We start from the raw sequence: 23,795 nt of genomic DNA on the forward strand, positions 1-23,795 counted from the left end.
TTCGAATCGCTAAGCTTCATCCTCCGAACTATATTATGTGGTCATTCTATTATGATATGATATAGGCTAATAAATATTATGTGATTGGGATAATGGGCTGTGCACTATACTAATTATAGTCTGATATATCAAATAATTCTCTTGTGTTGTAGCGTGAACAACGATACAGGTTGAGCTGTGGTTCAGAAACAGAGGGCAAGTTCACCCAGAAATGGCGCGATGCAGGGGGAAGGGGGGGAGTATGGGAGTGAGCGGCCAACAGTTATATATTCTTAGTCATTACAGTATAGTTATTAAGGTGTCAGTGATATCCTGTATCCAAGATAATAATAAACTTGTTTTTTTTAAATTTTCTTTGTATAGACCCGATTACACACTAGGATACTCCCCCCCTCGTTAACGGAAAACATGCAGTCTGTTCTACCGCCTCGACTCTCTCTCTCTCTCTCTCTCTCTCTCTCTCTCTCTCTCTCTCTCTCTCGCAAATTCCTCAGCTGGCTATCAGTACACACACACACACACACACACACACACACACACACACACACATTATCAGTTTGTGCTAATGAGTAATGACGTTGCTTTTACTATGTTTACCTAAAATTTCAGTGTGTCAAAATACAAGTGCAATACATAACCATTTCACATTACTGTTTACGTTAACCAGTAATCAATACTTATTTGCATAGCTTATGTTTCAGTAATAGTCATGGGGTAGCCATACCCACATTGATATTTTCATCAATGCTAAAGGTAATCGTGTGTTCAGTGGCGGATACCAGTTAGAAGGGAGGTGGCCCCTGACACCTCCAATCCTCAGAGCTACGACGGTGAGTTGTAGTGTCACTGCAGAGGTTCCTGTTCCTCCAGCTATGTCAATAATTAAAGTTAACACACTGATGAACGGCTATTTCTTTATGAAAAATACAAACAGCCTACATGGAACTCTCAAAATACATTTATGAAGCATAGTGTGGAAGCTTTCCGGCTCTCACGCACCAGTCACAGTCTTGGTCCTTTGTTTCAGTATTGCCAGCCTGACAATGTGCAATGTTAATGAACATGCTATTAATGTTAGGTCTTTATGCGTATTTACATTTGGAACAACAGAATTCAAAGCAGGATTTCATTCAGTACACAGAATGCCAAATACAGTATGTGTGTGTGTGCGTGTGAGTGTGGGACAATACATGTGGTGGGGGAGGGGGGAGTATAGTGAGTATGAAATGGGTGTCATAATGGTAATATGGGAGTGTGCATACGTGACTAAGGACGTCCAAGACTGATATGTAATATTTGATTTTAACACTCGATGACACACATAGGTATGATGACACACACTTCAGTATTTATTTACGTTCTATTTATGAGTTTGTAGCATGTTACATTATTATATTATTAATATTACGTTTTGGGGGTGAAACCTGAAACACCATATAAAGACAAACTGAAAAAAAAAAAAAAATGCATTATGTGTGGCAAAATACATGAATAACATTTCAGGAAGAAATATTACCGATTTATAACATCTATTTACATACGTTGTAGGTCCAGCGTTTCTTAGATTATCGGATTTCCTGTGATCAGTATGTTACGTTATACTGTAGCTTTGAGTTAAGTAATGTTATGTATTGTATTGTAAGTGATTTCATGATGGACGTTCACTCAAAACTACATCGAACAGACAGCAAGTGCAGTTGTTAGTAGTTTACCGGTAATTGTTATTGCTCTCATACTGACCAACTTATTCCTTAATAATTTTTTAACATCTTTATCACGATTGGAAAACAGCACCTTAGACATGTCAGCAGGTGGCAGGATGTCTAGCGAGTTGGCAAAATGTCTATAGAGTTGTGATTGTGCCAATCAAGAAAGCATCATATTTTAACGAAAAAAAAAAAAAAAGCTTTTGTAATATGGAAGTTTCAGTAAGAAATGCCCATAAACGTCACTATTTCTTGTATAAGTGCCCCGTAATAAAAATCTTGTCAGTGAGCAAAATATATAAGATACAGTAGTGTCGTATCAGTTATATATCACACACACCACAGCCAGCCAGGAGACAGGACGTGTGTGCTGGGCAATCCCCAGATCCTGTCCTCCCCCCTCACTGTTTTTTAACCAGCCCATACCCCACTGACCGGGGTAATGTATGGCCCGGCCTGCACTATTCTGTAGGTGCGGGGAATCTTTGAACGAACGAACGTATCAGTTATATTGTCAAGTCAGTTTTCTCATCTCTCTCATCTCATCAGCTGTTTGGGTGTCCACTGCAGGACCGGCCTATCCCGACCGAAGTGGGGACGATACAACCAATGTATCTCTACTAACTGCCTTAGGCTGTCTGGTAGAGACTGTATGTAGGGTGAGAAGTGCTTGTAAGTGTAATTGTTGTGTTGGGGTGGCTTTGGATGTGTGTAGTCTGTGAACCAAATGTAATCGGCCCGCGCAAGCCGAATGGGTGCAAACATACTTTACAGTATGTGACACTGGTTCAACCACAGCACCCCTTGTGTCCGCCAATGCAGTACGTGGCATGAAGAACCCTCCCAAAATTTATTACCTTGGCGAGGGGCGAACCCTTGTTCTTCAGTGTACGAAAACGCACACTTTACCACTGTACCACAGAGGCTCCCAGGTAAGTTATAGTAAGTTATTAAAGTTACTGTTGTATTGTTATACTGCACGGAATAATATCCATTATAATCAGAGGATAATAATAATAATAATAATAATAATAATAATAAAAAAAAAAAAGTAAGATTTGTATGGAACTCATTCATTAGTAGGAAGTAACCCATCCTCCTTCTCGATCACCTCTCGCAGTCTGTTTGCTTAGAGGCGACATGATTCCATATGAGCTGTTGCTGGCTTCTTAACTGTTCCCACTAGGCATGGATCTGGGCCAGTAGTTCATCTGGTGTCCATTCACTCCCAGGCTCCCAACAGTTAACCACATTCCCCCATATTTTTTCGATGGGGTTCATGTCTGCTTCCTTACTGAGTCAGTCGGGCAGCTGCAAGTCCGCTCGACCTCCAAATCTTTCCGAGACTCTTCTCGCCATGTGGATGGGGCAGCGGTCCTGAACAAATATTATAGGGCCGAGAGGAAACGGATAGTTCCGCGCCTGAACTGAGGGGAGAAAAAAATCCTGCAATATTTCGATGTATTTTTTAGCAGTGGAACTCCCTTCAATCCTGGTGACGTCACCCATACCGTGGCTGCACACCCACCCCCAGACATTGATGGTGACGTGTCCACTTCATGCCTCCTCGTAGATGTTCCTACGGTCGTAACTGCACGTGAATAGAATTTTTAAACATCGCTCATATGGTTTCAGTTCTAATATAATTGACGCTTCGGGTGTCATAAATGACTTTGTGTCATAAAAGACTGTGTAGGTTCCTTTGTGGTTGAGTTATATATATATTTTAGATTTGTGGACGAGCGGTTTTTATATCTTGGAGTAGCTTCCATTTGTCATGTAGTGACAGGAGAGGTAAAGAATAGTATGGGACTATTTTTATTTGTCTTGGAAATATTAACAAGTCTCTCACACAGAGCGTAAGTATAGAGTCCCGTCCCGCTATCTGTCTCTCTGTCTCAAATTGCCAAGCCCTTCTCACTGTGACCTGTCTCCTCTAAGGCCTGTCTCCTTCTAAGCTCTCTTTCCTAAATTCTGGTGAAACAGGAGACGTATCACGTGTGTTCCTCGTGGATGGAAAGTTTAAGAAGCCTGTGTGTGAGTATGTGTGTATATGTGTGCGTATGGTTACTAGGTCTTTGTTCACGAGAGGACTGCTGACAGCTAACTGCATCATCTCCTTACTGGCCGCTGTCGTCAGCTTTCCTCAGTGTAACTTGCAAACTCATTTCCTTTTCCCAGGCTCGCAGAGGGCTGTCTATCTATCTATTTATCTATCTATCTATTATGATTTGTAATTATAATATGTAGTCCTGACATCTGCTCGGCCGCGCGAAAATGGCGTACCATCGACAGTTAATAGTCCTAATACATTAATATTAATTGGTGAAAAAGATAACTAGATCTGATGTGAGAGGTGTAAGACTGAGAGGAAGACCACGAATAGGATGGATGGACAGTGTGAAGAGAGCGCTGGATGCGAGAGGGATGTCTGTTGAGCAAGGAAGAGTGGCCGTGCGTGACAGAAATAAATGGAGAGAAATTGTGAATGAATAAGTGATGACGCAGCCCTGAGGGGATATTCTCCCGCATTTGGTCTGATCAGCTAGTCAGGTCAGGTGCGGGTAAGGGGATGGGTCTGTTATGATGTGGCAGGGGTAAACCAGTTCTGCTGTCGGGCCCTGCTGTGGATGTCACTGATTGCATTGCGCAGTTGACCCTTGTGCGGTGTGATGCGATGAGGATCTGTCCGTTCTCCCCTTTGGGGCTAAGATGCTAATGAATGTGTTTGAATGGATGAGTAAATGGAGAGTGAGTCGTCCTGTCTCGGCTACCTCCCTTTCCTTGGGGGAAGCAGCCTAGGTATATAGATAGATAGATAGATATACACATTATAATGAACTTATAAGCTAATTAAGTGAAATACATAATATTGTAAAAGTAACATAATTGTATGAATATTGTATACATATATTATTCATAGTAAATAGTGATTATTCAGTAAAGTTACATTTTAAACAAGTTGTATACATATTTGAATAAATGCATTAAAGTAAATTATTTAACTGTAATACAGTATGTACTTGGGTTATTATAGTGAAATACATACATGCAAGAATAAAAAATAGTTTAAAATGAAGATTATGGTAAGAGTTATTAATATTTCATTTAAAAATAATGGTATTGGTCTGCCATATATGGATCATTCTTCTTTGTATTTTATATATATATATATATATATATATATATATATATATATATATATATATATATATATAATACTATATACAAAATATATACACTTCATTCAGGGTGGTTAACTGTGATGTTAACTCTCCCCCCACTAAATAATGACTCCAAATTAGCAATTCTTGCATGCATTCTGTGCATTGCGAACAGCAGTACTGCAGCTACAATGCAGACGATTATAAAGACAGTAGGTGCTGGGCTATACACATAATATGGGTTGAACATACTCAAACTCAAATCTTCCCAGGGCTTCGTTGTTTCATTGATCAGCTGCATAGTTTCAAACTTAGGTGAAGTCAGCTTAATACTTGTGCTCATGTTTAAGTTCATATCAGGTAGTGGGTGGAAATGTTTGTGTGTATGATTGAGAATGGCGTAGTGATTGATGGTGGATAAAGTAGACATGGCTGGTGTAAATACCGCACAGTAGTCTGGTGCTATGTATAATCCTGATGCTGATGTATGAGACGGTGGTATATCTGGACAGACTATGTAAACTGATGTGTTATGAGGGAAATAAAAAAACTGTGAGTGTCCAATGCGTTGATGGTGTACAAGTTTATCTGGAGCAAAAGTGAAGTTGCAGTGATGATGAATATTGTCATTTCTGATGATAGCCATTTCACAAGGGACTGTATCAGTAGGCTGAAACGTGAAAATGTACGCAGGACAAAGATGAACAGCATGTAAGGATGTGCGGCACTTTCGTTCAATCGTTGACTCACTTGCGAAAGTGACAGTGTCCCGTCTCTTGGAGACCATGATGAGTTCGGTGTCTGTGTTGATGTTGATGATGACCAAAGTGTTGTTATTCTTATAGGGGAAGTGGTGTATTTGGTATACTGTGAACAGGTCTTCAGTGATGAATGGTACATGAACTACCACTGATGTTGGTGTTAGTGTTGCTTCTAAATACGGGTAATATTGCATAAATTCCCTACTGCGGAACAACGGCTTCAATTTATGTTTATGTATGCCTTGACTAACTATCTGACGTAGCTCATGAACAGGGAGTAAGTCATTTGTGATCTTGCCATCACCAGCATTCGAAATTCCTTGCATAAGTGCCCTGAAACGATCTCTAGTGTTCTCTAATTGTAGTAGAATCGTGTCAATATGTTCTGTGATGATGGAGAAGTGCTGGAAAAGAGTAACGTTTCCCTCTAATTCATTTATTTTATCTACACTCTCGAGAGCTACGTTTTCTGCTTGTTTCAGATTTTTCACAATTGTCTTCATTGCTGAGTTCTGTCCTGTGATGAATTTATCTTGGTATGTTAGTACCTGAGCTATCTTATTAAATTTGTTGTTTATTTCTTTAAGGTCATCCTCTGTAGCCAATCCAAAGATGTTCCCAAGAACTGCGCCGCCCAGGTCGAACAAACCACGCTTTTGGCGAGTACGTGTGATGTTGTTCCTGTCGCTCAGTACCTCCGTTCCATAAGATGGGAGATCTTGGATCATGACGAGCATAGTTGCCTTCGCCTGTTCTAGTTTCCATTTCGCTAACTTCACCATTTCATTCACTTCCTTGGTGTTATGTGCTTGTGAAACATAATTTCCTATCATGAAGTCCAGAGTTCGCATCGGCGTCGCAAGTCTTTCTAGATAAGTAGGTAAGGCATACAAGTAATTTAGACTTATTTCAGTACTCATGACGTCCTTAACGATTGTAGTCGTGGCCGTTGGAGCTATGAGGCATCCTTGTCGTACTATATGTTTGGGGTCTAAGTGCGCATATCCTCTTGCTATGTAGAGGAGAATCCATAGCATAAGTCCCTTCATCATAACCTACCGAAAAAAAAAAAAATCTATTAATTTCCTATAATGCTGTGGTCGATGATAGTGATGATGTGCGTTACGGGTGATTGTTATTTCATTTATAGAAGGAGTTTAAATCGATATTTAATTCTCGTAAATGATGTACTGTAGATTTTATTGGAATAGTTGCACCTATGTTCGATTGTTTGGTATATGACCTTAATTTCTTTTTGTAATCATTGTTGTGTTCTTGCTTGGTTTCATGAGGTCGTTCACCTGTTCGTTTGTATCCTATGCTGAATAAATATTGGATAATTCCCTTGAAACTCGTTTTAAATGGCCAATATGAACTTGTTTCTCCTCGCCACTTGAAAGTGACTTAATTAAAACTTTGTTTGCTTTTATGTTAATTACTCTGTATGGGCCCTCAAATTTTGGGGATAATTTATTACCTCTCGTATGAATGACTCCGTAAACAATGTCTCCTAAGCTGATAGGTGAATCTTTTGCCTTCTTGTTAAATGCCTCCGTCATTTCTTCCTTGGACATCGTTAATTGTTTTTTGACTCTTTTGTGAATGTCCTGGAATTCACGTAAACGGAGTTTAGAGTAATCATCGTAATTGTATATAGGCATGCTGTCACCTTCTAGGAGCTCATATGGTAATTTTTTATCTGTGCCATATATAATGAAATGTGGTGTGTCACCGATGGATTTATTTATAGACCCATTAATTGAGGCCTCTACTCTGGGAATCCAATCATCCCAGCTTGCATAATTTTCACTGAGAATGTGTCGTAGCACATCTAATACCTTTTTATTTTGTCTCTCTACCAACCCATTCGATGCTGGGTGATAGGCCAAAACGTTAACCTTTTTGATGTTGTATTGTTTACATATTTCTTGTAAGATCTCAGAATTAAATTCTCCTCCGTTATCACTTATTAATACCTTTGGGGTAGTAAAGCGACATATTGCATTATCTGTTATTGCCTTTGCTACTGTCTCTGCTGTCTTATCTTTAATTGGAGCTAAAATGACATAACGGGAAAAATGATCCGTTGCTACGAATAAGTATAGGTTATTATTGTATGATAATGGCATCTTGAGTAAATCAACAGCGACAATGTCCCATGGTTGATGTGGTACAGGGTAATTACCCATCGGTGCAGGTGTGATTGGGTATCCTTTGTGTTTCGCACATGATTCGCATCTGTCTATATGATTGTTTATATCTTTTCGTAATGAAGGCCAGTAATATAATAGCTGGGCTTGGTTGAATGTCTTATCCTTTCCAGGATGTCCTGCATGTGGGCTGTCGTGTATCAATCGTAATACTTGGGGTATCATGTCATTAGGTACTACCAACCGGTTAGTATTTCTTTGGCGTTTTGGTTGCTTAGAGTTAATTTTGTATAATGTATTATTGACCATTGTGAATTGTTCAAGTGGGACATGCAGTTTGGGTAATTGTATGTCATCTCCACTTTCTAACTTGTATATTACTTTAGACCATATTGGGTCAAGTCTTTGTGCCTTTGCGATATCCTCGTGGTTTGGAATATTTCCTTTGAGATCTAACGCCGCGACCTGAATTGTGTTCGGGTTCCTAGATAATGCGTCAGCTACTATGTTCATTTTACCTTGTATATAATGAATTTGTACATTGTAGTTTTCAACTGTACATTTCCATCTTGCTCTCCTCCCAGAAAGGAGTTTTTCTTTAACCCCTTAACCGCGGGGCGTCACTTTCGTGACGCTCGGCTACAATGGATCATACCGCGGGGCGTCACTTTTGTGATTCTGTGTTATTTTGAATTATCCCGGGCTCTCAAGTGGTGGCTTGTATCATAAATCAGTACTGCCAATGTCCAACACTAGTCAGCACTCCAAATCTCATCTGTACTCCCATCCATTGTTGACATTTTAGCTATTTTAACCCCTTCCTGACTCCCCTCCCTACCTGCCCTCCATTACCCTCTCCTCTCACCTCCCACGCCGCGCTGCGCTACGGAAATTTCCCCCTTCTCTTTCCACAGATTTCATCCATTGAAATCAGGCCTATGCCCTATATTTTTACCCAATAATATATACCAAAAAAAAACAGGTAAGTGATAGTGTTATACTCCAGAAATTGCCTAATTATCACATGACAACACCTCACGTGCATTCATTCGCTACATTACCACGGTAATTTCCCCTTTGATTTATGCCTTGTAATCGATGTCTGTAATAAAAATATATATCAGAAAGGAAGGGAGAATCCTAATTGACATTTACAGTCACCTGGAACTACCTATTTCTATATTTATTGCCAAGATTTTCTACCTATAAAAAATTAGCATGTAAGTTAGCAGCAGTAAGCCTAAAGTGTCATTGTCAACCCTTCCCTTCTCAGATAATTTACCCCCTTCTTGACTCCCCTCCCTACTTGCCCTCCATTACCCTCTCCTCTCACCTCTCACGCCGCGCTGCGCTATGGAAATTTCCCTCTTCTTTTTCCACAGATTTCATCCATTGAAATAAGCCCTATGCCCAATATTTTTACCCAATAATATATACCAAAAAAAAATCAGGTAAGTGATAGTGTTATACTCCTGAAATTGCCCAATTATCACCTGACAAAACCTCACGTGCATTCATTCGCTACATTACCATGGTAATTTCCCCTTTGATTTATGCCTTGTAATCGATGTCTGTAATAAAAATATATATCAGAAAGGAAGGGAGAATCCTAATTGACATTTACATTCACCTGGAAGTACCTATTTCTTTATTTATTGCCGAGATTTTCTACATATAAAAAATTAGCCTGTAAGTTAGCAGCAGTCAGCCTAAAGTGTCATTGTCAACCCTTCCCTTCTCAGATAAGCCGCGGCATTTAGTTCCTTGTCCTCCACTGCAGAGACAACATGTCGCACTTGCGCCTCGCCATTCCTGCCGCTTCTGCGCCCATTGCAAAGGGCCCCGTGACCTCTACCCCCAAGAAAAGTGTTGAGGCAAGCAGGAAAGGCCTCAGTGACTCTGCAGTGGCACGAGAACTTGCTGAATTGTCGATGATAATAATGGACAGCGATTTTGACGATTCCGGTGAATCGTGTGATGAGCCGGGTGAACTTATCGCGCCAGAAACAGCGACAACAAGTGCTCCTACCAGTGAATCTGTGTGTAGCTCCAAGGGAAAGGAGCCTTTAGTGCAGGAAGGAAAAGAATTTGGGAAGGGAGTGAAAAGGCGGCGTGTTAGCCCCAGAACAATGCCCCCACGTGACCCAGCCCGCCATGAGTCACGAGATCATTCACCTCCCCGTTCCCCAAGCCCCGCTTTACTCATCTCATCATCATCGTCGGCTGAGTTATCTCCGGAGTCTTCGTCATCGGAGTCACCACCAGCATCAACAGTGAAGGCCGGCCGTAGAGGTAGAGGTAGATCTAAGAGAGTGAGAAGTAGTGTAGCTAGTAGGGTAAGGGCTGCTAGTGCTGTACGGCAACCTAGGGTCAGTGCGAGTGACCTTGACCGTGATAAGCCTCCCTCTCAGCCAACCTCCACCACCACCACCACCACCATCCCTCCACCGCCACGCCAGGGAATCCTGGACGCCTTCGCGTGGACGGAAGGGTCAGATTTTGTCCCCGAAAACCTGGTTTTCGATGAGAGCTCGTCAGGAGTTCAGCCTGCCTTCACTATGGACGAAAATGCTGAGTGTGTCGACTACCTTTTGGCCTTCCTAGATGACGAAGTCATGCAGCACATATGTGATGAGACTAACAGGTTCGAATCGCAACGTGCTGCTAGTGGTACAGGTGCAGCCAAGATGCAACAGTGGACCATGCTGGGAGTGCAGGAGCTGTATGTGTTCTTTGCCCTCATGCTTCTTATGCCACACTCCAAGAAGCATGAGTTGGAAGAATACTGGTCCATGGACCCCTTACTACCCTCACCGACCTTCAACAAGTACATGGCCAGAGATCGCTTCCGGAACATCATGGGAAACCTGCACTTTGCCGATAATGATGTACCTTCCCAAACCGACCCACTCTGGAAGATCCGGGAGATTCTGAACAGAATGAAGGATAAGTTCATGTCATTCTTCCACCCATTTCAGAAGGTTGTCATTGATGAGTCCTTGGTTCTGTTCAGAGGACGTCTTCGGTTTGTCCAGTACATTCCAAGCAAACGCCATCGCTTTGGAATTAAGTTCTTTGTACTGTCAAAAGTGCGACTGTAAGACGGGGTACATCCTTGACTTCGTCATATATTCAGCCAGCACTGTCGATCTCGATAAAACACACCCCCTTGGCTTCTCAGGCTGTGTAGTGAAAGTGCTCCTAGAAAAGTATTTTGGTGGGAATCATGTGCTGTATACAGACAACTACTATACAGCACCGAAACTTGCCAAATACCTTTCTGAGCATGGCATTGGCTCCTGCGGCACTGTCAAAAGTAATCGTGCCAACTTCCCAAAATTCCCAGAGGCAGGAAACTCGCAGCGAGGAGACGTGCACCTACGCAAGTCTGAGAAGATGCTGGCAATACGGTGGCATGACAAGAGAGTCGTGCACATGCTCACCACCGTACATAAGGGGAGATGAGAGACAGTGGGAAGGTCGACCGTAGGACAGGCGAACCTGTGATGAAACCTGATGCTGTGTTGGACTATAATATAAACATGCGGCTGGTGGACAAGTCCGACATGATGATTGGTGAGATCGACTGCCTCAGGAAGAATACTAGGTGGTACAGGAAAGTTTTTCTGCATCTCATAGATATGACGATGCTGAACGCTTTCATCCTGTACAAGATGAAGGTAAAGCCACCCAAGTCCTTCTCCCTGAGGTTGTTCGCCAGGACTTGTGTCCAGCAGCTGCTGGAAAAATATGGTAAGGTGCAAGCAGCAACTCCAAGGCGCCATCCAGTTACACTTCCCGACCGACTTGAGCAGAGGGCGTATATGGATCGGCACAGACTTGAGCTAATGCCTGCCACAGGGAAAAGGAAGGCTGCGATTCGCATGTGTCAGGTATGTGCGCATACCACACGCCGCACACCTGAGCATAAACGCACCTCTTGGCAGTGCGCTGAATGCCAGGTTCCCCTCTGTGTAACCTGCTTCTTCGATTATCACAGCCAGAAGCAGTTCTAACAGTGCAAGTGTGGAAGCAGAATTATTTGGAAATAATGTGTAAAGAATGTGTAAATAATGTGTAAATAGCAGGTGAAAGCAATGGATGTTCAGTTCATATGATTGAACAGTGTACTATAGTTTCATCTTACTGAAAGTGACAGTGAATAACATATTGTAAGTAAAATAGAAGGGTAAATATTGAAAATAGAATAGAAAATGTAAATAGTAATGTAAGTAATTAGTAATATAAGAATATGAGTACAAATAATTTATGTTATAACAGTGAGAGTGAATCCGTGGCTCTCTACGTATTTTACTGACTGAAAAATAGAATGACTTCAGTGACAATAAAATAATACGACTGAATGAAACTTATGGAGAAAGACTCCAGATATATATAAGTGTGATATAGTAATAGAAATATAAAGTGTGAGGGGGTTTTATGAATAATAAATGACAGAGTGCCTAGAGCGAACTAGGGCAAGTGCGGCGATCAGACGCGCTCGTAATTTCCATTGCTTTCACACTGTTTTTTTTTTTAGTATGGATCCCAAACTACTTGAAAATGGTGGAATAGTGTTTATAGTGTTTGTATCTGGCTGTGGTAATCATATAACGGGTTGTCGGGAAGTGTAAAGTGGAGACTTAGTTACCCTACTTCAGAGGTCTCCACAAGTCCTACGGAAACTGACGAAGGCTCAACAATCATTCCAGGAGAAAGCTGAAGGTATGTGCTATAAGCATATATAATTTTATTATTCTAGGACTAATAACTGATTTTTAGCAAATATTTTTTGAGAGTCTGTCGGAGCCCAAATAACCCCGCGGGACACGCAAGTAATTGGTAAACAAGCCCGCGGTGTAGGGGTTAAACATACCCACCAGTGGTTTATGGTCGGTGAATAAGTGGATTTCGTAACCATATACCAAATCTCGAAACTTTTGTAATGCAAAAACCACTGCAAGTGCCTCTAAGTCTGTAGTGCAATAATTTTTCTCCACACCTCTTGTTTGTCTGCTGGCAAATGCAATCGGTTGATTCTTTCCTCTTTTATCTTCCTGCATCAGTACAGCCCCTAATCCTTTAACTGATGCGTCTGTACAAATAAGAAATGATTTTGTGTAATCCGGATATGCTAAACAAGGTGCATTTGTTAGTTTAATTTTTAGATTGTTAAATGCCCTTTTTTGTTCTTCTTCCCATTGGAATACAGCATCTTTTTTGAGTAGTTGGAATAGAGGGAAGGCTATATGAGAGAACTGTGGTACGAATGACCTATAGTACCCAGCCAGACCTAAAAATTGTCTAACTTCGTCAGTCGTAGTGGGTTCAGGAAAATCTCTCACTGCCTGTATTTTGTCATCAGTGGTGTGAATACCATCAGAACTTAACTTGTGGCCTAAGAAATTTATTTCCTTAAAGCAAAATTTGCATTTAGAAAGTTTAATTTTTAATCCAGCATCACTAAGCTTTTGTAAGAGTAAGTCTAATTTCCTGAGATGATCCTTAATATTCTTCGTTGCGATTATAATATCGTCAAGATAAACAAATATTCCTTGTCCTAAAATTCCGGACAATACGTAATTCATAAGATGCTGGAATGTGCCTGGGGCTGTCCTCAGTCCCATTGGCATTCTTGTATATTGATAATGGCCTCTGTTTGTTGAAAAGGCAGTGTATTTACGTGACTCCTGAGATACCGGAATCTGATAGTAGCCGTTTAGGAGATCGATGGTCGAGAATATATTATTCTCAGGACCAATATTCTGTAGAACATCGCTTAGCAATGGCATGGGAAATCTGTCTGGGATTGTGTGATTATTTAGTTTACGGTAATCTACTACCACACGCATTTCTCCATTTCGTTTGGGCACGAAGAATAGGGGCGTTCCACGGAAACTGAAGGCTCAATAATTCCAAGTTTTAACATTTCATCGACATACTGATTTGCAAGTGTACGTTGGGAGTGTGGTATGCGGTAAGCTGGTACGAAAATTGGTGGTGTTTCTGGGTGCACATTAATCATGTGATTAATCAAGTTAGTACACCCTAATTGTTCTCCGGGCAATGCTACGGTGTCCCTGTGTGTTTCCAGCAGGGTTAACAAATCATTTTCTTCGTCAAATTCACCTGAGTGAATTAAATTTTCTTTTATTCTTTCTCTATCCGTAGATTTTATCTCACTTGTTACTCCAGCTATAACTATTTCCTTCACAGGGGCGGAACATTTTTCAATATTAACTATGCAAGTTCCCTTTTTCAACTGAACTTCCCATTCATGTGATTAATTATGAATATCTGAGTTTGCCCTTCGTCGTTCGTATGACATAATGCGTTTTCTACTGACAATCCCTTTACTTTACATAATTCTTCTAAGACAAGAACAGTACTATTCCGTAATTTGCTCTTTATAGTAACCTTCATGTATGAATTAGGTGGTATAACTAAATCATTAGTGAGATGGGCTGGAAAAATTGATAAATCAGTACTGTCATCTGGGTCACTAATCCTGGAGGATGGGGTTAGTGGTGCGAGTGGATCTATACACTCATCTGTTTGTGTATGTTTGTTTAAGCCTTTAATATTACCAATTCGTTTTGGCTCTCTTCTACCAATCGGTGAGGGCTCTGAAGTTATTTCCTCTATGAATTCATTATCAAAGTCTATTCCATTCATTTGTGGGAGTATAGTTATGTTCTCTGCTCTCATGGATCTTAAGCCCAGTAACATATGAGCTTTAATTGCTAAGTTTTCAACGATATAGAAAAATGCAGAGAATGGTCTTGTAGTTCCTGTGAAACTGAGATTTAATCTTATCATACCCTTCACTGTAATCTCTTGTCCATCTAGTGTGTATAAATCTAAATCAGCTTCATCCAGAAAAGTTACTTTCTTTTTATTTTTAAGAATTCTATTTAGTTCTTCATGTGTTATTAAGTTCACTGGAGAGCCTGTATCTAAAAATAAGGAAACATTTTGATCCTCATATACAGCTGGTATCAAGATACACTCATTTCCCAACATGCCTCCTATGTGAAGTTTAGCCTTGTTCTTCTTTACGTTTGTTCGTTTTTTGTCATGACTTGGTCTTCCCCAGAACAATTTTTTCTACTGTTTTGCGATCACTAGTCCAGTGCCCTTGGTATCTATGATGCCTACAGTAAGGACCATATCCTTGTGTCTTTTGTTTGTCCTCTTTTGCCTTGATAAAGCATTCATACCTTGTGTGTCCTGGTTTTGCACAATAATGACATAGAATGGACCTATCCCTTGACTGTGACCTACGAGGTAATTTCCCATAAGAAGTGTTGTTTATGGCGCGAGACCTGCTCGGGCTGCGCGAAAACTTATGAAACTGCCTGTAGGAAGGCGTCTGGGAATGATTTCTAGGCGTCTTTGTTTGTTTGGGCTGCCTCATTTCTGGTCGCGATCGATTTTGTTCTCTGTTTGGGGTCGGTGTAGATGTTTTCACAGCTGATACTGTCTCAGGTACCCTGATTCTACCAGAATGTGCATGTGTGTCGACCACACCTGCTTTACTGCACTGCATCTCTACCTCGTTCATTAAGTCTAGCAAGCACATTCCTGGGGTGTACACGATCGTCTTGGCGATCTTAAGGGTCCTATCAGGTAATTTACACAAGGCAGCTACATAACCAATGATGTCCACGACGAGGTCTGGGGACGTCTTTCCATCATCTGTTATCCAATTAGAATTCTCCAGAGTAGCTAACAAAGTTCTCTTGATTGTGGAGACATCAGCGGTTATTTCATTGAGCACATGATTTGTAGTGTGCTCCCTTACAAGATCTACAATTTTATGTAATTCTGGAATTATACATGGCAAGAAGTTCATACCTCCAGAAAATTTCTTCAGAAATTCAGTTTTAAATTCATCATATGTCCTAGCTCGATTGAGCTTATCAGAGCGCAATAAATTGCTTGCTGGACATCTTTCCTGGCTTATGCAAGATGAAAAAATAGCAATTTTCTCTTGTTCATCTAGTATATGGCGCTTGATGAACATTTGTTCGCACTGACTGACTAATGAAATGACATCAATGCGATCTTTGTCTGTGCCAGAGAATTTTGGGGCAGTTTTATCCTTGTGATACACAAACACGTGAGGTGTGGTTGTTAGATCAGCGGTATTTGTTTCTTGATCCATTTTTAATGATTGCCCTGTTAATTCAACTTGTACGTGTTTATCGTTGTGTGAGGGAATGGTGGAATATGTATGACCGGACCGGTGAACCCTGTTAAGTATATTGGCATACGTATGCAAGGCAGCGGCAAAGTCCACACTCTCTATGTCTGAGGGGGTTTCCCACTCATCATCTGAAACTCCCGTATTTGTTTCTTTATCTTTAGTGTGTGGTGAGGTTTGTACAAGGGGTGGGCTGCCTCTTAATTGTGAGTGATGTTGTGGCAATTTGTGTGTCATCTGGTATAAACGTGGGTGGTGGCGAAAATATTCCTGTCATTAAGATATGGTGTTATGAAATACCCCTCTTGTTTATTTATGTCCTAGCAAAATAGATGAGTAAATAAGTTGAATATAGCTAATTTTAGCACTGAGAAGAAATGAGCAAGTATAATTTTACCCACTTGATACAGATCGTAGAGGTGTGTCGATACAAAAGTCGATCTCGGAAGAAAAATACAGGTTTGATTGAAGATCTCTTGATACTTCTAGTGGTGTGTTGATGGACGATATTACTCAGGAAATTCCATGGCCTGGAATTTGTGGTGGTTAACGGCTGTCCCAGGCAAACCTCAGCATAGAACGTCGAATTTCCAACTTAACTGTGAAAATAAATGAGTATGAGTAGGAGCTATGTGAATAATGAGTAATGAGTAGTGGGTGAGAAGTGCCTGGTGTCAGTCACACGTTGCTTGGCATGGCAGACTCGCGTTGTGATGTCATCTCAGCACATGGTGACGTCGGCTTCCCACACTGGTAGCTGTGGTGAGTGAATGAGTAGCGATGAGTAACTTGAGTGAAGACGGGTACGTAAGACGAGTTGTGAATATGGACTTGGTGTTTTGCTGCGTGTCTTGACCTCTGGGTCAGCATAGGCGGAAGAGAGTGGTGGGGGCTTGTGTGCTGTTGCTTCGGTGTTTCCTCTTCTTTACTTGCTTTGTTTTATATTCTTCTTGTTGCTGCTTGAAGTTACGTGAAGATTATAGAGTTGTTTTGTAGACTTGTAGACTATTTACATTGTAGGCTGTATTTTGTTGGGATTCACTGTAGAACTGAAGCTAATCTTGTAGAGTCTCGCCTGCTTTTGTAGATATTTGCTTTTAATTGGGAGACGATGTCCGTAGATTCGCTGGTTCGTCGTAGAAATTGCAAGATCGTATCAATGTTTTGTTAAACTACTTGCAAGGCGTCGTGTGATCTATTCACCTCTGCATCAGCATGATGATCGGGGAGACGGAGGGGGCTGGTTGGAGAGAAGTGTCAGGAGCTGGTTGTAAGTTGTTGGTTGTGAGAGGTATTCTTTTTGTTTTCAATCTTGATATTTTGTAGGAATTCAATGTTGATTCGTAGACGAGGTTCGTATACGTTCGCTGCTACCAAATGTCATAAATGACTTTGTGTCATAAAAGACTGTGTAGGTTCCTTTGTGGTTGAGTTATATATATATTTTAGATTTGTGGACGAGCGGTTTTTATATCTTGGAGTAGCTTCCATTTGTCATGTAGTGACAGGAGAGGTAAAGAATAGTATGGGACTATTTTTATTTGTCTTGGAAATATTAACAAGTCTCTCACACAGAGCGTAAGTATAGAGTCCCGTCCCGCTATCTGTCTCTCTGTCTCAAATTGCCAAGCCCTTCTCACTGTGACCTGTCTCCTCTAAGGCCTGTCTCCTTCTAAGCTCTCTTTCCTAAATTCTGGTGAAACAGGAGACGTATCACGTGTGTTCCTCGTGGATGGAAAGTTTAAGAAGCCTGTGTGTGAGTATGTGTGTATATGTGTGCGTATGGTTACTAGGTCTTTGTTCACGAGAGGACTGCTGACAGCTAACTGCATCATCTCCTTACTGGCCGCTGTCGTCAGCTTTCCTCAGTGTAACTTGCAAACTCATTTCCTTTTCCCAGGCTCGCAGAGGGCTGTCTATCTATCTATTTATCTATCTATCTATTATGATTTGTATTTATAATATGTAGTCCTGACACGGGGAATGCCGCCGTTTTTCATATTATGGTTCATTATCCACTATTTGTTTCGTATATTTTATGGGGCTTATAAGGCTTAATAAACAGTGGTGCAAGTGTTGGTAATATGCGTTCATCTAGACGTATTATTATTATGAATATCAATTGATCCCTACATGTTTTTTTAATAATATTAAAATTGTTTAGCGATGCAGTACAATAATATGTTTGTTATACATATCGTCAATAAATTTTTACCTATCCATTAGAGTACTGTCGCCTCCAGAATCTTTTCTCTATTATTCATTTTTTTGAATACCTGGTAACAGTCTTATGGAGAAGTGTGAGGCATCTCTATACTCTGGCCTTTATCTACCTACAGCTCTTCCACACTCTCCACTTTTTCCTCAACATGTCTGTTTACCATAATTCATACAATTCATCATATATATATATATATATATATATATATATATATATATATATATATATATATATATATATAATCTCTCTATCTATCTATCTATTTGTGTGTGTGTGTGTGTGTGTGTGTGTGTGTGTGTAAGTTCTCACTTTTACCTGATAACCATTCACCCACATACCTTATTAATCAAGAAACTTCATACTGGCAACGTTATATTCCATAAATCCATGTGGGCTATCGTGTCATTTCCTCATATCTGTTCCAAGTGACCCAACATTAAAGTAAATAAAACAAAGATTCTGGGTGTGGTCATTCGGGACGGGTCATGCAGTAATCACATATTATTATCAGTGATCATTTTCAAATACTATGCGACGTAGGGTATTGGTTTTACGCTTGACCACTCTCATTTTATAAGGAATAACAATGGCCAGCAAAGGACAGCTGGACTTATAACCACACCAAAAAATAGGTGAACTTCACAAACTATTAAACACTGAACTTACTTCCTTTTCAATGTAGTTTACGTGAAAACTGTGTGAGCCTTCATGACATAGTTAATACAATAGATAAGGGACATATTCCATAAATCTATGGTATACTATAACTTAATAAACTGATCACAGGGAAACCGGTAATCTACCATTAAAAACAGATGCTCCTACAGTGTAATTTTGTAATGAACATTAAAATAACATTATTTTCTCCGGGAAGAAATAGTAATTCATGTAACATGGATTCCATATTACAGTATTATAATACATCAGTGTTTGTCTCTATATGGTGCTTCAGGTTTCACCCGCCCCAAACATAATAATAATATAATAATGTAACGTGCTACAAACATATAAATAGAACCTAAATAAGTACTGAGGTGTGTGTCATCGAGTGTTAAAGGCAAAGATTACATATCAGTCTTGGACGTCCTTAGCCACATATGCACACACCCATATTACCAGTATGACACACTTCATACTCACTATACTCCCCCCTCCCCCACCACACGTATTGTCCCACACTCACACGCACACACACACATACTGTATTTGGCATTCTGTGTACTGAATGAAATCCTGCTTTGAATTCTGTTGTTCCAAATGTAAATACGCATAAAGACCAAACATTAATAGCATGTTCATTAACATTGCACACTGTCAGGCTGGCAATACTGAAACAAAGGACCAAAACTGTGACTGGTGCGTGAGAGCCGGAAAGCTTCCACACTATGCTTCATAAATGTATTTTGAGAGTTCCATGTAGGCTGTTTTTTTTATTTTTCATACGAAATAGCTGTTCATCAGTGTGTTAACTTTAATTATTGACATAGCTGGAGGAACAGGAACCTCTGCAGTGACACTACAACTCATCGTCGTAGCTATGAGGATTGGAGGTGTCAGGGGCCACCTCCCCTCTAACTGGTATCCGCCACTGAACACACGATTACCTTTAGCATTAACGAAAATATCACTGTGGGTATGGCTACCCCATGACTATTACTGAAACATAAACTATGCAAATAAGTATTGATTAATGGTTAACGTAATCTGTTAATGTGAAGTGGTTATGTATTGCACTTGTATTTTGACACACTTTAATTTTAGGTAAACATAATAAATGCAATTTCATTACTCATTAGCACAAACTGATAATGTGTGTGTGTGTGTGTGTGTGTGTGTGTGTGTGTGTGTGTGTGTGTGTGTACTGATAGCCAGCTGAGGAATTTTAGAGAGAGAGAGAGAGAGAGAGAGAGTCGAGGCGGTAGAACAGGCTGCATGTTTTCCGTTAACGAGGGAGGGGGTATCCTAGTGTGTAATCGGGTCTATACAAAGATAATAAAAATAAATGAGTTTATTATTATCTTGGATACAGGATATCACTGACACCTTAATAACTATACTGTAATGACTAAGAATATATAACTGTTGGCCGCTCACTCCCATACTCCCCCCTTCCCCCTGCATCGCGCCATTTCTGGGTGAACTTGCCCTCTGTTTCTGAACCACAACTCAACCTGTATCGTTGTTCACGCTTCAACGCAAGAGAATTATTTGATATATCAGACTATAATCAGTAAAGTGACAGCCCTTTATCCCAATCACATAATATTTATTAGCCTATATCATATCAAAATACAATGGCCACATAATATAATTCGAGGGATGAAGCTTAGCGATTAGAAAAATTGTCGGGCATGTACACACACACACACACACACACACACACAAACGGGCGCGCGCTGTTGCCACGTTAGCCAAATGCCGCAACCATGTGGTCCAGTCGGAAATCTTGCCGAGTGTACAGTCCTAAGTCTACTAATACCAAGTCGGCTCACTTACTTCTAAAGGGACTTTGATGCATGGTCGTGAGGAGTGTAGACATGTTTTTCGTTGCGCTCTTCTCTAGCTTTCAGGTCTGCCTCACCGGCATTAGTTTTTTTTTTTTTTTTTTTTCACCCTTCTGGTGATGTTAGGCTAGTTAGTTTCTAACTTTCCTCCCCTCCCTATTGGTTTGGAACAGTAGGTGTCTGTTCTAATAAACTGAGTTTACCTTTCCTTATCGCCCACGCAGGGTCCCCCCCACTGATCGCTCTGGGGCGTGAATAAACACGGTCGGGCCTCCCTGGAGTGGTTTGAGAGGGCAACCTCAGATTTAGGTGTTTTGCCCCTGGTTGTTTGTCCCCTGTTTGTTTTCTCGTCTTCTTCCCACTTCCCCCTCTAGGGGGATGTGATACTATGACGGACACCCCTACTGCCTCCACCCCCTTCAGGGGGGGAGGTGGTTCTGACCGATCCCTGATTGATCAACGGATTGACAGCCCCCAGACAGAACGGGCCCAGACTCGTCCGCCTCTTGACATCAATGTGAATAATGCAGAGTTTGTCATCATCCATGCTCTAGGTTCCACTCTCTTGAGCAGTCTCAATCCCTTCATGATCAAGAAGGTTATTGATGGCTGTGCTGGGGAGGTGGAACAAGTAAAAAGAACTTGCGAATGGAGACCTCCTTGTTAAGACTAGTAATTCCTCCCAAGTTAAAGACCTGTTGAAGCTGCATAAGTTTCATTGCTATGATGTCGAGGCCAAGATCCCAACATCCATGAATTCCTGCAAGAGGGTTATCACTTGCAGGGATCTTATGGTGATGAGTGCGGAAGACATCATATAGGAACTTGCACAGCAAGATGTCATTGATGCCCAGTTTATAACTAGATTTTCTGAAGGCATGAGGACGAAGACAGCCACTATTGTTTTGAGTTTTCGCAAAGTATCATTTCCGGCACATGTCAAAGTTGGCTACGAAATTGTTAATGTAAGAGCATATATCCCCAACCCACTCTGTTGTATGAAATGTCAATTATATGGGCACGTTGCTAAGAATTGTCGGGGTTCACAGTCAGTGTGTGGCAAATGTGCAAAACAGGGTCAAGATGCTGAGCAGTGCACATCAGAGACTATCCGTTGCTTTCACTGTAAGGGTGCTCACTCCACTTCTTTTAGGGATTGTCCCAAGTGGAAGGAGGAGAAAGAGGCCTGCACAGTGAAGGCAACTGAGGGTGTCTCCTACTACGAAGCACGGAAAAAGGTGAAGGAGTTGGATGCAACTCCTACGCCGAATAGGTCCTATGCTTCGGCGGTGATGTCCCATCCCATGATGTGCTCTGCAGCAACACAGACTGACCCTGAACCGGTTCCTCTTGCCACACATTCTACCTCTTCATCTCAGCCTCCTGTCCAATCCACCTCTCAACCTGATACCCCTGTTACAACTTCCTATTCTCAGGCTGCTGCTGCTTCTCAGTCAGTCAAACCTAAAACGAAGCCTGACAACTCTTGTAAGAGTAATATGACCACCCTTACTAAGTCACGACCTCATATCCTTTCTGCTCCTGGCCCAGAGAGGGAGAGAAAAGGTAGCTCTTCCTCGGTGGAATCTAGGACCCTCGTTATTGATGAAAATATGGAGGTTTCCGTAAACAAGCACCGGGATAGGTCCACTGGTAGTCGCTCGCCTTCTGGCGGGCGACAAAAAAAGCCTAAGCACACTGGCCTCCAACGTAAATCTTAAACCGTCGCTTTCACTGTATTACAGTGGAATTGTAGAGGTATTGGAAATAATTACAGAATATAGCAATCTTGCTTTCTATACACAGGCCAGACGTTATTTGTTTACAGGAGACGCGCCTGGAGGATCACCCTGATCCTCCACAGTTCAAACACTACCACTCGTATAGAAGATATGAAGTTCACGGAGTTGCCATTTACACCCACAAATCACACCCACAAACGGAAGTGATTCTAAATTCTACTCTGGAAGCTGTCGCCTGCAGAGTAAAATTTAATAACACGTATCTGTCTATTTGCTCTCTGTACTGTCATCCACATGGCCTCATTGATAGTGATGCTATAAATTCACTATCAATGGGGTAGCTTGAAGATTGATGGTCTTGGGGAGCAAGTAGCCGACCTAATACTACAGTCCAACCTCTGTCTTCTGAACAATGGTAGAGCGACTCGTGTAGCTGACTGTACTGATAACTTTTCGGCCATTGACTTATCTTTGGCCTCCCCTGGTATACATCACGATTTCTCACGGGACCCTTATGACGACTCCTTGGGAAGTGATCCTTTACCCATCTGTCTTTCTTATACACGCGACATCATTTCGGACCCTCCACCTCCAAAATTTAACTATAAGAAAGCAGACTGGGGATCCTTCTCAAGGATCGCCAATTTAGATATATCTGGGGAGACCATAGATGTTAAGGTCGAAAATATAACTACTTCCATATTACACGCAGCTGAAGCTGCTATTCCCAAGACTTCTTCAGTTCATGCGAAGCATAGAGCACATTGGTGGACGCCGGATTGCCGACAAGCATTAAGAAAACGCAATAGGAGATACAGGATTTTTGATAGTCAGCCCACTGAGAAAAATTTTATTGCATACAAACAGGCATGGGCTGAGGCAAGGAGAATGATAAGAAGGGCCAAACGTGACTCCTGGCGGTCCTTTGTGTCCATGGTGACTCGTACAACACCATTACGTAAAGTCTGGTCCACTGTAAGAATATTAAATAATAAAGGCCCATATTTCCCTGTCACCACCCTGCAGGTTAATAATAACATCTATGACGTTAACATCCTCGCCAGGAGTTTTTCTCATGTAAGTAGCTCAGCCAATTATGACCCGCGTTTTCAACACAAATAACGCATGGCTGAGCTACAGATATTAGACTTTGCCACATAAGACGTAGACTCCCTTTACAACCAAGAATTTACGCTAGATGAACTGCTCCTTGCCCTTAAATCCTGTAAAGACACCAGCCTTGGCCCAGACATCATCACGTATGGTATGATCCAGCATCTTAATCACGACAATCTGATTAAGATGTTAGCATTGTACAATGAGATTTGGGCGTCTCGAACG

This window comes from Coenobita brevimanus, chromosome 68, assembly GCF_032717465.1.
Source record: "Coenobita brevimanus isolate Jiangsu-jjx chromosome 68, ASM3271746v2, whole genome shotgun sequence".
In the NCBI taxonomy this organism is placed as follows: domain Eukaryota; kingdom Metazoa; phylum Arthropoda; class Malacostraca; order Decapoda; family Coenobitidae; genus Coenobita; species Coenobita brevimanus.